Source organism: Tachyglossus aculeatus, chromosome 4 (genome assembly GCF_015852505.1).
Source record: "Tachyglossus aculeatus isolate mTacAcu1 chromosome 4, mTacAcu1.pri, whole genome shotgun sequence".
NCBI lineage: Eukaryota > Metazoa > Chordata > Mammalia > Monotremata > Tachyglossidae > Tachyglossus > Tachyglossus aculeatus.
This window is the reverse complement of record NC_052069.1, coordinates 51,337,785-51,351,428: the sequence shown is the minus strand read 5'-3', so window position 1 is coordinate 51,351,428 and position 13,644 is coordinate 51,337,785.

Below are 13,644 nucleotides of genomic sequence, written 5' to 3'. Positions count from 1 at the left end.
GACCTTGGGCAAATCACTTAACTTCTCTGAGCCTCAGTTACCTCATCTGTAAAATGGGGATTAAGACTGTGAGCCCCACGTGGAACAACATGATCACCTTGTATCCCCCCCAGCACTTAGAACAGTGCTTCGTGCATAGTAAGCGCTTAACAAATCCCATTATTATTATTATTATTTTTCCCAGAACATCCCACCTCCATCTGCAATCACTGTGGTAGTATATCCAAAGAGTTTTCTTGATAAAAATACAGAAGTGGTTTACCATTGCCTCCTTCTGCGCAGTAAACTTAATTCTCCTCCCTCTACTCTCTCCTGTGCTGCTATTTCCCAGAACAGGTGAGTTTTAACTTGAAGCCAATTGCCTTCCACTCATTAGCAACTGTGAGTCCCTCTTGGGGTTCACAACCTAAGTAGGAGGGAGTAGGATTTAATCCACTGAAAAGTGAAGTGGCTTACCTAAGGTCACACAGCAGCCAGGCTGTGGGGGAGAAGGAGTAATATGAGGGAAGAGACAGAGAGGGCTAGGCAAGAAGTCATAGAGAAAGTGCGACAAGGGATGACAGACAGTGTGGCAGGAATGGAAGGACTGGGACAGTAAAACAAAATAAATAATAATAATTATGGATTTCTTAAGCACTTACTACGTGCCAGGCACTGTACTAAGTACTGGGGTGGATACAAGCCAAGTGGGTTGGACACAGTCCCTGTCCCAAGTGGGGCTCACAGTCTTGATCCCCAGTTTGCAGATGAGGTAACTGAGGCAAAGAGAAGTGACTTGCCCAAGTTCACACAGGAGACAAGTGGAGGAGCCAGGACTGGAACTCATTATCTTCTGAGTTCCAGGCCTATGCTCTATTTGCTAAGCCATGCTGCTTGCTTATGTGCTTTATCTGGACCAGAGACAGGGGAAACAGGGGAAAAAAATATTTTCTGTCTTTCAGTTGTATTTATTGAGTGCTTACTATGTGCAGAACACTGTACTAAGTGCTTGGGAAGCACAGGTTTTCAACATATAAAGATGGTCCCTACCCAACAGCGGGCTCACAGTCTAGAAGGGAGAGACAGACAACAAAACAAAACATATTAACAAAATAAAATAAATAGAATAAATATGTACAAGTAGAATAAATAAATAAATGGAGTAATAAATACGTACAAACATATATATATATATATATATATATATATATTTATATATTCAGGTGTTGTGGGGAGGGGAAGGAGGTAAAGCGGGGGGGGTGGGGAGGGGCAGGAGGGGGAGAGTAAGGAGGGGGCTCAGTCTGGGAAGGCCTCCTGGAGGAGGTGAGCTCTCAGTAGAGCCTTCAAGGGAGGAAGAGAGCTAGCTTGGTGGATGTGCAGAGGGAGGGCATTCCAGGCCCGGGGGAGGATGTGGGCTGGGGGTCGACGGTGGGACAGGCGAGAACGAGGCACAGTGAGGAGGTTAGCGGCAGAGGAGCGGAGGGTGCATGCTGGGCTGGAGAAGGAGAGAAGGGAGGTGAGGTAGGAGGGGGCAAGGTGATGGAGAGCTTTGAAGCTGAGGGTGAGGAGTTTTTCCTTGATGCGTAGGTTGATTGGTAGCCACTGGAGATTTTTGAGGAAGGGAGTAACATGCCCAGAGTGTTTCTGGACAAAGACAATCCGGGCAGCGGCCTGAAGTATGGATTGAAGTGGGGAGAGACAGGAGGATGGGAGATCGGAGAGGAGGCTGATACAGTAATCCAGATAGGATAGGATGAGAGCTTGAATGAGCAGGGTAGTGGTTTGTATGGAGAGGAAAGGGCAGGTCTTGGCAATGTTGCAGAGGTGAGACCGGCAGGATTTGGTGACGGCTTGGATGTGAGGGGTGAACGAGAGAGTGGAGTCGAGGATGCCACCAAGGTTGCGGGCTTGTGAGACGGGAAGGATGGTAGTGCCGTCAACAGTGATGGGAAAGTCAGGGAGAGGGCAGGGTTTGGGAGGGAAGATAAGCAGTTCAGTCTTGGACATGTTGAGTTTTAGATGGCAGGCAGACATCCAGGTGGAGATGTTCTGAAAGCAGGAGGAGATACGAGCCTGGAGGGAGGGAGAGGGAGCAGTGGCAGAGATGTAGATTTGGGTGTCATCAGCATAGAGATGATAGTTGAAGCTGAGTGTGCTTCTAATGCATGCATGCATGTAAGAGATAATAATAATTATGGTACTTGTTAAGCATTTACTATGTGCCAAGCACTATTCTAAGCACTGGGACAGATACAATTAATCAGGATGGACACAGTCCCTGTCCCATGTGGGGCTCACACCCTTAGTCCCCATTTTACAGATGAGGGAACTGAGGCCCAGAAAAGTGAAATGTCTTGCCCACGGTCACACAGCAGATGCATGGCAGAGTCGGGATTAGAACTCAGCTCCTTCTGACTCCCAGCCCCATACTCTATCCATTAAGCCACACTCCCAGTCAACTACTCTTACTAAATGTCCCCAGATTGTCCTGACATTTTAAAAGCTGGGATCCAACATATGGCCAAATAATACTCAATCCTTTGAAATCCTTTGCCAAATTCTGCCCTCATGCATTGTCTTCATGCATGGCCTAGTGGATAGAATCCGGGCCTGGGAATCACAAGGACCTGGCTTCTAATCCCGACTCCACCACTTATCTGCTGTGTGACATTGGACAAAGCATCTAAACTCTCTGTGCTTCAGTTACCTCATCTGTAAAATGGGGATTCATTCATTCATTCATTCATTCAATCGTATTTATTGAGCGCTTACTGTGTGCAGAGCACTGTACTAAGCACTTGGGAAGTACAAGTTGGCAACATATAGAGACGGTCCCTACCCAGCAGTGGGCTCACAGTCTAGAAATGAGCTCTAGGCAGGACAGGGACTGTGTCCAATTTGATTAGCTCGTATTCACCCCAGTGCTTAGTACAGTGCCTAACACATAGCAAGTGTGGGATACTATTTACAAAAGCATCAGAACATCAGAACATCAGAACATCATCAACTATATTGTGGATTGTTTACAATAATGTTATTTTTTTTATGGTATTCATTAAGTACTTACTAGATGCCGAACACCGTACTGATCGCTAGGGTAGGTTAGTGGATAATCAGGTTGGACACAGAGCCCGCTGTCGGGTAGGGACCATCTCTATATGTTGCCAACTTGTACTTCCCAAGCGCTTAGTACAGTACTCCGCACACAGTAAGCACTTAATAAATAGGATTGAATGAATGAATGACACAGTCCCTGTCCCTCATGGGTCTTTCAGCCTAAATGGGAGGGAGAACAGGTATTGACCCCCCATTTTACAGCTGAGAGAACTGAGGCAGAAGGAAGCTGAGACTTGCTTAAGGTCACAAAACAGTCAAGTGACGGAGCCGGGATTGGAACCAGGTCCTCTGACTCCTAGGGCTTTTCTCTTTCTGCTGGGCCATACGAGGGTGCCAATATCACACATCTCACTTAAACTTAATAAAACTCTGCTGCAATTCTTTCGGCAATAATTGAGACTATCAAGTGGCAGGGGAAACAGTGAGTCTGTAAAGAATACCCATTCATCAAACAAACTGAAATGTGACTCTGTCATTCGGACTGGCCTAAGAGCGGCTCCTTTTACCACAATACCTGATTTCAGGGAAGTGAGTTTTCAAAGCTTGAGATCACATTTTCCTTTGGGGGTTATATAAAATCAGTATCTCTAATTTAATATAACAGATGAAATTACAGTTGCTGTCTTTCCTACTTTGTTTAGAAAAACGTGGTCATTTAATTTTCATTTTTAATGATCAATTTAAGGAGAACCAAAATCATTTTGATTGCCATTTGAAAGCCTAGACAAGGGAGAGGCCAACTGAAAAAGTTTTAAGAGCAACAAATCTGGGGATCAAGAATTTCTAAGGAAAGGGGCAGCACTACGATGGAGTCTTCCATTGAAAATTGTTATCTCATCTGGAAAATGGAGATTGAAGACTGTGAGCCCTGAGACAGGGACCGTGTCCAACCCGATTTGCTTGCGTCTATCTCAGAGCTCATTACAGTGCGTGCTACATAGTAAGCACTTAATAAATGCTACCTTAGATTCCTGCTGGGATGATCCACTTTGTAGAATGCCCTCCTAGGTGATTTTTGGTCAGAAACCTCACACTAATGGCATAGCCCCAGGAGATATCTCCCTCCTTCCAGACTTGCTTCCAGAATCCAGGTGTTCCGATTCCCGGAGCTGTGCTGTTTCCCAAGGACCAACAGCAGAGCTGTGCGGCATTATGAAATGGCTTTTTCTAGAGCCACTTGCATTAGTTGTGGGCTAATTCAATTCTTGATAGGAAATAGTCTGGTCTATTACAGAGAAGAGGATTAATGGAAGATTGATGATTACAAACGTTCATTCATGTTAAACCTTCCGTTGACTTTTCTATTGCCTCAGCTCGGTGTTCTATTTGGTTTCAGAACGGGGATACCATTAAAGAGTTCTGCACATAAAAGACGGTATTTTTGATAATGATAATGATGATGTGTGCCCCCTAAGTGAAACTTCATATTGCAGAAAACCAAGAAGATTTAAATCTCTTGCTAAAATGTATCTGTACTGATTTTAAAGGAGAAAACATTTAAACTCCATTTTATCATGTTTATTTATATGGAATTTCTTCTCCAGGAAATTTTATCAGTCCCTGGAATTGTGCCTGGTAACAGCAGGGGTATGTGAGACTTTGACACCTGTCTACTTGTTTTGTTTTGTTGTCTGTCTCCCCCTTCTAGACTGTGAGCCCGTTGTTGGTTAGGGACTGTCTCTATATATTGCCTTCTTGTACTTCCCAATCAATCAATCAATCAATCAATCGTATTTATTGAGCGCTTACTGTGTGCAGAGCACTGTACTAAGCGCTTGGGAAGTGCAAGTTGGCAACATATAGAGACGGTCCCTACCCAACAGTGGGCTCCCAGTCCCAAGTGCTCAGTACGGTGCTCTGCCCACAGTAATTGCTCAATATGAATGAATGAATGAATGGAGGTCTACTTCTCTTTTGGGCATCCCCTCAGTTTACATTTAGTCTGTGATTTTGTTTCAGAATCCCTGCCTGTTTGCTAAAAAAAAAATTAAAAAAATTGAGACCATAGGGATGCAGGTAACCCTGGAGGGCAAACTAAAAGCTTACTGGTTTTTATCTGTCATTTATTTATTTGTATTTACATTATTTATTTTGAAGGTTGTCTCCCCCACAAGCTTATAACCTCGCTATGGGTAGGGAATAATAATAATAATAATGGCATTTATTAAGCGCTTACTATGTGCAAAGCACTGTTCTAAGCACTGGACACTGTTCTAAGCGCTGGACATTGGACTACATCAACCAGTTCTGTTGTCTGGTACTCTTTCAAGCACTTGGTACAGTGCTCTGCACACAGTAAGTGCTCAGTAAATATCATGGATTGATTGTCACAGTTGCACCTATAAACATGCATATATTCATTCATAGATGTAATCTTTGGGCATATATGCACACACACACATACACACCCCCCTATATACACACTATATATATAGTATATGTATATAATAATAATAATGATAATAATAATAATAATAAGTGTTTGTTAAGCACTTACAATGTGCCAGGCACTGTACTAAGTGCTGGGGTGGAAGCAAGCAGCTCGAGTTGGACACAATCACTGTCCCTCATAGGTCTCACAAACTTAATCCCCATTTTACAGACGGGGTAACGAAGGCCTAGAGAACTGAAGTGACTTGCCCAAGGCCACACAGCAGACAAGTGGCAGAGCCGGGATTAGAACCCATGACCTTCTGACTCCCAGGCTGATGCTCTAACCGGTAAGTCATGATGCTTTGTCGCAAACTCCCACTAGATTGTAAACTCCTCCCATTGATTGTAAGCTCCTTGAGGGCAGGAATCTTGCCTACCAACTCTATTGTATAATCTCCCAAGCGTTTAGTACAATGCTCAGTGCACAGTAAATGTTCAGTGAAAACCATTGATTGTCCACTGCTATAGTGGACTACAGTCCTCTAGACTGTAAGCTTCTTATGGGCAGGGAACATGTCTGCTGCTGTATAGTACTCTCAAGCCCTTAGTACAGTGCTCGGCACATAGTAAGCGCTCAATCAGTACCACTGATTGATCGACTGATTGATTGCTATGCCACATTGTTTGGGCTATGCTTTATTGTGTCTTTAAAACATTTTATCTGCCCACCCTCTGGACGCCTTGGTCATGGCTGGAAAGAGCTTTCTTTTCAAAGTGAAGCATTTATAACAGCAACATTAATAATAATAGTATCTCTATAGTATAGTATATGCCAAGTACTGTACTAAGCACAGGGGTAGATGCAAGAAAATCAAGACACCATCCCTGTCCCACAAGGGGATCATAGTCTGAGGAGGGGGAGAAGGGAAAATCCCCTTTTTATAGATGAGGAAACTGAGGCACAAGAAGTCCAGCAACTCATCTGAGATCACACAGCAGGCAAACACAGAGATGGGATTACAAGTGCTTAGTACAGTGCTCAAGTGTTTAGTACAGTGTTCTGCACACAGTAAGTGCTCAATAAATACAATTATTATTATTATTATTATTATTGTTATTATTACTACAACTCTGCCACTTGTCTGCTGTGTGACCTTGGGCAAATCACTTCCCTTCTCTGGGCCTCAGTTACCTCATCTGTAAAATGGGGATTGAGACTGTGAGCCCCATGTGGGACAGGGACTGTGTCCAACTTGAATTGCTTGTAACCACCCTAGGGCTTAGTACAGTGCGTAACACATAGAAAGTGCATAACAAATACCACTATTATTATTATTATGATTAGTATTAGTATTAGTATTAGGAAGCAGCATGGCTCAGTGGAAAAAGCACAGGCTTTGGAGCCAGAGGTCAAGTGTTCAAATCCCGGCTCTGCCAATTGTTAGCTGTGTGACTTTTGGCAAGTCACTTCATCATCATCATCATCAATCATATTTATTGAGCACTTACTATGTGCAGAGCACTGTACTAAGCGCTTGGGAAGTACAAATTGGCAACATATAGAGACAGTCCCTACCCAACAGTGGGCTCACAGTCTCTGTGCCTCAGTTACCGCACCTGTAAAATGGAGATTAAGACTGTGAGCCCCCTGTGGGACAACCTGATTACCCTCTATCCCCGCAGTGCTTAGAACAGTGCTTTACACATAGTAAGAACTTAATAAATACCATCATTATTATTATTATTAACCCAGATCCTCTGATGACTTCTAGGCCCCTGTTCTTTCCACTAGGCAATGCTACTTCTCCTATAGCGCTGTACCAAAACACTCCCACCAGAAACCTTGGCCAAGGGTCAAGTTACGGTCCAGACATCTCTATTTTGAAATTCCTGCTTTCAAAGATTGTCACTGAGCTCCCCACTGAGAGCTCAGCAGTTGGAGATATGAAAAAAGTTTCATAGAGTGGAAATGCCCAGCCAGGGATGGAGGACCGTTATTTAGTTATCTCCTAGCATGACATTATATCAGCACATAATAGGGCAGAGGTAGCCAGGTAACAGTGAAAAGAGGTAGAGAGCTGAAAATTCAGGATTTTTTTCTGGGGCCTCTGAGGCTGTCCATCATCAGTCAGTAGTATTTGCTTCCCCTCCACAGGGTTTTCTCCAAGGCTCACTGTTGTATACGGTGTGTACCTGAACAGCTTTAATATGGTGGTAACTGTATCACGAAGCAGATATGGAAGTATAGTTTGAGGACGTTTGTATAGGGTTGATAATACACTTAGAAATGTAACTCTGATTTCAGTTCATCCCAGTTACCTTCATAGATTGGTAACAGGGGAGTCAGATGATTCACCTAATTTCCTTGATGTAAATTTAAAATTCCTCTTGACAGATTATGTTAGAGGTTCTGAGCTTGAATGCAGCCTGCTGGAGTCTTCCTTGCAGTGCCTCAGATACGCAGGGCTAGAAAGAACAGATGCTTGGAAAAATAGTTGACATTTTCAAGATTTTATAGCCCTGGCACAGTGCCCACTTGCTAGTGTGCACCACACATAGAAAATGATCATTTATCATTTGGTTGCAGGTTGCCACTGACGGTTCTAAATGAAATAGATGACTTCCTGCTCGGACAGCAAATTTTAGAAGTCTTTCTCCTATTCAGGGACGGTCGTTCATACACACTAATGTGAAGGAGATGTCAGTATCTTCCAGAGTGACACTGGGACCAACCACTATCACTAGAATCGATTCCTCCAGGCAACGTGGCCTAGTGGAAAAAGCACGAGCTTGGGTGTCAGAGGACCTGGGTTCTAATCCTGCTCTGCTCATTGCTTGCTCCGTGACCTTGGACAAGTCATTTAATGTCTCTGAGCCCCAGTTTCCTCAACTGTAATGGGTTCTAAATACCTGTTCTTTCTCCTGCATAATAATAATAATGATGATGATGGCATTTGTTAGGTGCTTACTATGTGCAAAGCTCTGTTCTAAGTGCTGGGGGGGATACAAGGTGAAAGGTTGTCCCACGTGGGGCTCACAGTCTTCATCCCCATTTTACAGATGAGGTAACTGAAGCTCTGAGAAGTGAAGTGACTTGCCCAAGTTCACAGAGCAGACATGTGGTGGAGCAGGGATTCGAACCCAAGACCTCTGACTCCAAAGCCCGGGCTTTTTCCACTGAGCCACACTGCTTCTTCAGATAGTGAGCCCCAAGTGCATCTGACCTATTTAACTTGTGCCTACCCCAGAGCTTAGAACAGTGTTTGACATATAGTAAGCACTTAAAAAATGCCATAAAAAAAAAACTCAGTCCTGAAATCTCAGGTCTAAGGCTTGCCTGCCTTTTTCAATAGGATTTTCTTTTTAATGTTACTTGTTAAGTGCCAGGCATGCAACTAAGCACTGGCCTAAGTACAAGATAGCCAAATCAGACACAGTCCCTATCATACACCATCTAAATTGGAGGGAGATGGATTTAATCCCCATTTTACAGATGAGAAAACAGAGGCACAGAGAAGGTAAGTGACTTGCCCAAAGTCTGCAGCAGACCAGCTGGAGAACTGGGATTAGAACCCAGGTCCTCTGACTTCTAAACCTGTACTCTTTCCACTAGGCCATACAGCTTCCCATAATCATCATCATTTTTATCATCACCTCAATAAGATTGTAGAAATGAGTGAAAAAAGGGTTAAGGGGTCTAGTGCTCTCCATTTTTCCAGCCATTCATTATCTGACTGGTGAATACTGTTTTCACTGTTAAAGCTGTACATACAGGCATGCTTACTGAGCATGGCAGTGGTTTTATTAAAAAAAACCCGAAAAAGTCAACCATTTTTTTCTAGGGTAAAGAGCCCAGGGAAAGATGTTTCAAAAGTAATTAAAATAGTGCCCAGCTTCTTGCATAGTAGATGAAATTAGAGAAGGCTTGCAGAAACCAAAAACTGAATGATTTCAACAATTCTGCATTTTCAAACACTTTCTTTGACACCTCTTGGTAGTTCATTCATGCAGCACCAGGCACCAATTTGCAACTACTTTAAGATAGATTTCCAGGAAAGAGCCTATTGCAGCCATTGGTTTATTGTGTAATAGTAACGAGTGGATTTTGCTTGAAACAAGCTAATGAAACAGGCATTATAGCCCATCCAGTTTCGCTCCAAATAAAAACTCCTTACCTTCGGCTTTAAGGAATGCAATCAGCTTTTTCCCGACTACTTTACCTGGCTGATAACCTACTTCACTCATCTAACGCCAACTTACTCTAGTTTGATCTCGTCTATCCCACCATTGACCCCTTGCTCACATCTTCCTTCAGGCCTGTAACTCCCTTTCTCTTTATGTCTGATAGCCCACTACTCTCACCACTTCCAAAATCCTCCTATAATAACATCTCCTTCAAGGAGTCTTCCCTGAATAATCCCTCCCTTCCCCTATCAGCTCTCCCCTCTGCATTGACTATGTGCTTGGCTGTGTACCCCTTAAACACTTTGATACTCACCACAGCCCACAACACTTAGGTACATAACCTTATACTCCATTGTACTTGCCCAAGTGCTTAATACAGTGCTCTGCACACACTGAATGCTCAATAAATACCATTTATTGATTGATAGATGCAAGATAAAAAAATTCAGACAAGGGGCTCACAGTCTGCGGGAGAAAGAGAACAGAAATTGATTCCCCATTTCACAGACTAGGAAATTGAGGCACAGGGATGTTAAGTGACATGCCAAAGTCACACAACAAGCAAGTGGCAGAGTCGGAAATAGCCCCAGTCCTCAGACTCAGAGGAGAGTGTTCTTTCCTCTGGCCACAGCTGCTTCTAACAGCTGTTTACAAACTTGAAATTGATCAGCACCGCGTTTAGGGTTCGGCTCCTCAATGGCTCTGCAGATCTGACTCAGGGCCGTTAGTGACCATGAAGAATTTTTCTAAAATACCCAGTGTCTCCAGATATTCCAAAAGGAAGTTTAAGAGAGGAGAGCAGGAATGCTCATGGGAGACATAATTAGCTCCCACCCCAACCTTCCCACAAGGGCCCTGCTATGTGTCGCTCACTCCACCCCACGGCTTCAACACCTTGTGATCTCAGGTTTGTGAAGCCTGGGGTATCTGTCCCTACATTCAAGTCTTGGATCTTACCCAAGAAAGATCCAGAAAGGCCCACCTCACACAAAATAAAATGGAGGAACTGCAGTTGCCCACTGGCTTTAGGCTGGATAGATATTCACTCATTCATACATTCATTCAATCGTATTTATTGAGCACTTACTGTGTGCAGAGCACTGTACTAAGCGCTTGGAAAGTACAAATCGGCAGCATATAGAGATGGTCCCTACCCAACAACGGGCTCACAGTCTAGAAGGGGTAGATATTCAATCCAGCTGATGTCCCAGTTTCTGGAATCTTCCAGACTGACTGTCCCCCCACACCCACAAACGCCCCCAGCCTGAATTCCCTGCAGTTTTGCCACACCCCTTCACTTTGGGCTGCAAGGACTGTGCTAAAAGACAGCACTTCTGTCTTTCACACTACACTACTTGAAGGAAAATTAGCTGCTCAGGAAGTAATTGGGCTGAAAATAGGGGTAACATTTAAGTAATACAGCTAGCAAAAATAACAGCATTTAAAATAAACCGGGATCTGAACACAATAAACATTGAAAAGGTAATTTCATACCAGTGATAAGCAAGATAATAGATGGTGCTGAGGAGATTACAAGGCTATAATGCACTTGAGGGGTGATTGACTAATAGTTGCTGAGCCTTTGAGAGAACTCAGCCTTGAATCCATATTTTGGCTATCCGTGTATTTAGGAAGACTGAACAATACTTATTCTTTCACTTTAACACCTGTCAGTGAATAGGGAAGGCAGGTTGTTGGGAAACACTAAAGGATTCTCTGCCTTATTTGCCAATAGTCTAGTGGGGTAAGCTAAGGGAAGCGGTGTGGACTCCCGGAGTGATCCCAAGACTGGGAGTTCAGAAATCCAAGTTCTTATCCTGAATCAATCAATTAATGAATCGGTGCTAGTGCTTAATACAGTGCCTGGTGCATAGTAAGTGCTTAACATAGTAAGCCCCCCTTTCCTCTTTTCCCACTTCCTTCTGCATCGCCTTGACTTGCTCCCTTTGTTCTACCTCCCTCCCAGCCCCGCAGCATGTCTTTATTTGTTTGTATTGATGTCTGTCTCCCCTGCCTAGACTGTAAGCTCATTGTGGGCAGGGAATGTGTCTGCTTACTGTTGTATTGTACTCTTCAGAGTGCTTATTACAGTACTCTGCACGCAGTAAGTGCTCAATAAATACAATTGAATGAATGAACTAATTAACAAATACCATCATTGTGGTATTTATTTATCATGGTATTTATTGATCGCTTACTTTGTGCAGAACACTGCATGAAGCATATGGCAGAGTACAATATAACAGAGTAGGTAGACATGTTCCCCACCCCCAGGTAGCTGATTCTAGTCCTGGATTCACCCTTTGTCTGCTGTGTGGCTTTAGGAAAGTCACTTAACTTTTCTGTGCCTCGGTTTCCTCAACTGTAAGATGGGGATGAAATACCTGTTCTCCCTCCCTCTTAGCCTGTGAGCCCCATGTGAGACTGGGACAGTGACTGATCTAATTGTCTTGTATCTACCCCAGTGTTCAGCAGACTGCTTGGCACATAGTAAGAGGAGCAGCATGGCCTAGTCACAAGATCAGGGGCTTGGGAGTCAGAGGTCATGGGTTCTAATCTTGGCTCTGCCACTTGTCTGCTGTGTGACCTTGGGCAAGTCACTTCACTTCTCTGTGCCTCAGTTATCTCATCTGTAAAATGGAGATTGAGACTATGACACCCATATGGGATAAACTGATTACCTTGTATCTACCTCAATGCTTAGAACAGTGCTTGGCACATAGTAAGCACTTAAATACCATTATTACTATTATTATTAAGTGAGCAGTAAATGTGATTATTATTATTATTATTATTATTATTATTGTTCCAAAATGGGAATCAAGCTCTATGGGAGGAGCAAGTACTGTCACTTCCTTGCTCCATTTGCCAAATATTTCTTCAGTGCCCTTAAGAGCTGGTTGGTTGACACCAGTGATTCCTCAAAGTGTGGCAAACATTCAATCAATAGTAATTATTAAGTGCTTATTATGCACAGAGCACTTTACTAAGCACTGGGGAGATGACAATAGATTTAACTGACATAATCCCTGCCCTCAAGAAGCTTACGCTCTTAGCAGAAGAGAGAGGCACTTAAATAAATTAGGCACAGGGCAAGCAACCAAGTATAAAGATATGACAAAATGACTCAGGCAGCAAATAAGGGGTGGAGGAGGGTAAAAAGGTCAAATCTTTGAGTTGTGACAACTTGCCACCCCCAGAAGCCTCACACAAATCCCTGTTGTATTTGCATTTGATGACACACCTTTAGGAGGACAGACTAGGAAATAAGAGTTTCACTTGGTTCTTCAGAATGAAGCGGAAACCTTAAAGGAAAAATAGAAAAAGGAACATGGAAGACTCGTACACTGTATCCGACAGCATTTCTAATCAGTCCCAGCTGTACAGGTGAAATTTGATTTGGAGAATATAATAACAGCCCTGCACTTACAATGCTCTCTTGGCAGAGGAGACGAACAATTTTTAATGTCTGAGTTGGCAAAAACGTCCCAGAATTTGAATGATTATCCCAAGTTTCCCCTTTCCCTTGATTTGGAGGCTGTAGCTGATCCTCACATCATTCAGCAGATGTTATATGCTTCTAGGAGGAAAAAAAAAGGGACTGTTCCTGTATAATGATCAAGGAAACATCTTCCAAAGGGTGGATGTCACAGGAGAGTCTCTTATTTGGGCTCTTTGTAGTACACCTGAAGCAAATTATTATGATCTGAGCAGTAAGTAGGTCAACTGTATTTACTGAGTGTTGATTGTGTGCAGAGCACTGTACTAAGTGCTTGGAAGAGTACAGTATCAATCAATCAATTTATTGAGCACTTACTGTGTGCAGAGCACTGTACTAAGCGCTTGGGAAGTACAAGCTGGCAACATATAGAGACAGTCCCTACCCAACAGTGGGCTCACAGTCTAGAAGAACAGTATAATAATAAACGGACACATTCCCTGCCCATAATGAGCTTACAGTCTAGAGGAGAAGACAGACATTAATATAAA